Source organism: Microchirus variegatus (assembly GCF_963457635.1).
Source record: "Microchirus variegatus genome assembly, chromosome: 7".
Classification (NCBI taxonomy): Eukaryota; Metazoa; Chordata; class Actinopteri; order Pleuronectiformes; family Soleidae; genus Microchirus; species Microchirus variegatus.
This window is the reverse complement of record NC_139808.1, coordinates 5,230,049-5,234,539: the sequence shown is the minus strand read 5'-3', so window position 1 is coordinate 5,234,539 and position 4,491 is coordinate 5,230,049.

The window sequence follows — 4,491 nt, the reverse complement described above, 5'->3', positions numbered from 1 at the left end:
GGTGACCTTAACAAGCCAATACAATGCATATACTGTACATATAAAAGACTTTTGATACCATTTTTGAAAAAATCTTTTTTTGTATATATACTGTATATATAATAGCTTCACTGATTTTTTTTTTTTTTTTTTTACTTTACCACATGAAAAATGCACAAATCTGCCAAAGAACAGGCCTTAAAGTGGATCAAGCCAAACAATATGTGACCATACAGGTTCAAAAAAAATGCAAAATGTACTTCACGTGCCTACAGTGTTTTGTTAGTTTTTTATATATTGTTTTCCTTTCTTTTTTTACAGAGAAAGTTAATATGTTTGGGTTGACTTCCGTAAAAAGGTCAAATATCCACTTTTTTATATGCTTACTGCTGCTGACAACCGCTAAACCAGAAGCTTGTGTGTGTGTGTGTGTTTTAATTTACTTAGTTTGGAACGTTATGACCGCTCACATGCGTCCCAGTGGGTGGTTTTCAGAAAACTGGAATTGATCGATCGCAGGGCGGGAGGACGTCCGCTGTTATTGTGAATACCATGAAGGCCGCGAGGTTCTGAAAGGTTACAGATGCAAGACTTAACGCAACCACCTGATGCCTTGTATTTATTCCTTCTAATAAGTCCATATACCAGTATCTTGGTGTGTCTATGGGGAGTTTTGTTACCTCCATTTTAAGAATTAACCAACCAAAAACACACATGTATACGGTAGTTTTTACTTTTTCTCCCCCAAAGCAAATATGGGAGCAAGCAGTAGAAGTTACTGTCAATCATTAATGCTGTGAAATCATAAGGTAAAAAACCAACTCATCTCTTCAGGGGTATGAACGGTGCTCAGTGGCTTAAATTCATCAGCAATCTATCCGGTGTGCAAAAACGTGGGGGGGGGGGGGAGAAAGGGAAGGCATATATTTATTTATTTTTTCAAACTAAAAAAAAAAGAAGAGTGAACTGCACCTATTTAATTGCACATCTTAGGTTTTGAAAGAGTCATTTCTGCATTTCCGTGCGGAACGTTCAAAACGGGGCAAAAGATGAAGTCAGTCTCTGGGGGGGGTTTTTCTTTCTTTCATGTGTCTCACTATTTGTGTATCATTTACATGGAGCTGCTCTATTTCATTCAATGCCATAAATGTCATGGTGTGTTGTAATAATAAATGTGCATGTGCCACAGCCTGTCGTCACACTTCTGGAACAATAAAAAAAAAAAAAAAGTGTTACACATTTTCAGGTGTGGCAAGTCGGTCAAGACTCAGGACATGATCATCACTTTTTCTTTTTTAAAACAACCTCCTACTTCCTCTTTCCGACTGAGGTGTAGTCGACGTGAAAAGTTCCCTCGGATGTGCCGACGCTGTGAGTAATCCGACGAGGCCTTGGCTCGACGAGATAAGACGGCGGCGTGCGAGGTGTGACTTAAGTTTTCATGCACGCTGTTGATCAAAGCCACTGTGTGTGTGTGTGTGTGTTTATCACTAAAGATATGCATCTGTGACACCCAACTGCCACCCTCCTCTTGCATATTTCCTTACCTGTTTACTTCACTCAGAGTCTGTACACTTTTAATGTTGAGCAGTATTTTTTTTTTTATTTCTGTTGGGCACAAATGCAACTTTTGCATCCCCCCCCCCTCCTGTCTGTTTTTTTTATACACATTTTTTTGTTGTTGCATGTTTGTGGATATTTTTTGTAATAAAAAAAATTGTACACATTTTACTCTGGAGTTCATTGAATCGTCCTCATTCACTAAAGTGAACTAAAAATAGAACGTACAGGGTGCAAGACAATAGATTTCAAAGGAGTTGTTCATTGAATTATTACTGCTGCCTTTTTTAAGTTATATAAAAATCAGAGGGGGGGGGCTTTAAACGTAACACAGCTGTCACCCTTTGATGATACAATGCCACTTCTTTTTTTTTTTCGGTGTAAATACAGACCATAACCCCACCGAAGCTCAGCTGTGGCCGTGGGGCACTCGGTTTCCCATCACTGTAAAACTGTTCCCATCACCACTCACAATCTATTTGCATGATGATTCATCAGAGGTGGCTGTTCTGCAGCATGTGGCTGGGGACAGTCAGCGCCTTTGAGAGGCTGTGTGTGCTCGTATGTGACTGACAAAACTCAACTGTAGGTCATAGATCGACTCAGTTGACTTAAACAATCTGCAAAACCCCATAACTGACCAAAAAAAAAACCAACAATGCCGTGACATAAGAGAGATGCTGTACTCATCGTGGACTCACGGTGGTCGTGAGTAAGATGACATTTAGGAGACGAGAAGCGCCTTGATTTAACTCAGACGGCAGCATCAGTATTACGTGTCACAAGCAACAGGTTTTAGGTTTCTATTACCAGGAACAACAACAACAGGGTGAATAAATAGCACAGCTAAATTTATGTTTCACTGGTTTCTTCTTCAACCAGAGCAACAGGACGTGACGGCACAGGTATATTTTCATTTATTACACCAGTATTGTTAGATTTATTATTTTTCTTTTTTTAAAAGAAAAGTATTATTTGCAATTACATTGTGCAAGACACTGATTCTGATACACATCAATTTGTTTTTCTGGTCTTCACTTCATTTTATACTTTCATTCTTTGAGCAGTCAAACCTGAAAGAATAAAGTATTCAGATTCATTAAAATCTATTCCTTTTTTGGGGAGGGGTTTCACTGCTCTAATAATTGCCTCCATATATGCATCAAAAATCTCGTGTTGACACCAAATTGTGTCCAAAATCCAGTGCCGCTTCTGCTTTCATTGGCACAAAAGTCACATAGGATTTTTGCATTGTTTTAAATGTATATCAGAAAGTGGCGACAGTTGCTGTATCGCGACATAACTGTCACGTTACTGAAGATTAACAGAGAAAAAGACAGACAAGGCTGGGGAAAGGAAAATTAAGAGCAGAGCGGCCGACGTTCTCCGGCGACGTGCTGATTAGAAGGGTTGTGGTGTTTGATTGTGTCTCTTATGTATGCACTGATTTTAATTTGAGGCAGTGATTAGCACACACACACACACACACACACACAAGTGAGATAAAAACACATCACAGAGCGATCGAGTCTATAGAAGTTTCTCTCCCTCTCCCACTGGGCTTTTATTCATGTAATATCTCCTCACATTCAAAGTTTGTGGGAAGAACAAAGCACGCAGAAAGAAGTATACTTTTAAAATGTTGAATTATGCTGGAAATATTCAGTGTGATTTGAGGACTGGGTCAAAAACAGGAATCGCAGAACACTTACGTTAATGACTCAGAGAGATAAATGTATACATTAAGCCTTATGTGCTTTGATCTGCTCGACTAAACAACCTTGGTTGTCATTTTGAGTCCATTAACCTGAATTTAAGGATCCCAAAGTAGTTCCCTACCTCGCATGCTCACGCGACTTGAAATAATACAAGTGCGTGATTGAATAAATACATCTAATAAATCCCTTAAAAAATCTCAGAGAAGCCCCCCCCCCCACCACCACCACCACCACCACCCCTGTGCCTCTCTCTTCTGCTCTTTTTCGTCCTTTGCCAAACCCACAGTCAATATAAAATTACCAAAGCCGCAGAGCGAGAGAGTGAGAAGGTTTTTGGGGGAAAATCCACATTTTTAAAACATATGCATTTCCAGTTCCTCTTTTGTTCTGTTATTAAAAGCAGCATATGCACCAATCACAGGGGATGCCTCTAACCGCCGCGTCTCCGAGACGCCCACATACCTCCACACTCTTATATTATCTCTCATGCAAACCCATCGCTTGGTACAAACAACCTGACAGACACATGCACACCAAATATAACAAAACACATCCAATCATTTTCAATTTTTTTTTGTCTCGCTGTTTTTTTTAATTATTATTATTATTATCATTATTGCAGGAGAGTTAACAATCAGGTCCAAGTCATATTTCTGACAGCACACTGCTCTGGTCAGAACACATGTAGCAGTTTGAATTTGGCTTCTTATACATTAAATGTTTAGGTTACAGGTTTTGACAAACACAATATGTCACATATTTACAGCGTTAATCATTTGAATCTAACACAAGGAGTTTTAAAAATAGGTCCAAAAAGTGTACAATAAAGGAAACCCTGAAGGTTCAAACACATAATATTCTATACTGTTTGGTACAAAGGAACATTTGCTGTCATGTTGGCACATTCATCCACATCCATGAGGAGTTTGACGCTTAATCTAAACACCGTATGACTTCAGTGATGTGGGAACAACACGCTCAGCTCATCCGCACGACGCACAGTGGGGTAGAATCCATCGACCCCGTCCCTTTGCACGAGGTGCTGCAGCTTTCACAGTGAGAAGGTTCTGCAAAGTTTTAGTTTCAGTGCCACGTTTTTTTAAAAAAAAAAAAACATCCTTTTCTCACATTCTCTGATTAATAACCGATCGATACGAAACTAGACGAACAGGCTGGAGCTAGGAGATTCATCACTTTTATGGCTTTTCATTTATCATGATCGAGTCTGAAACAT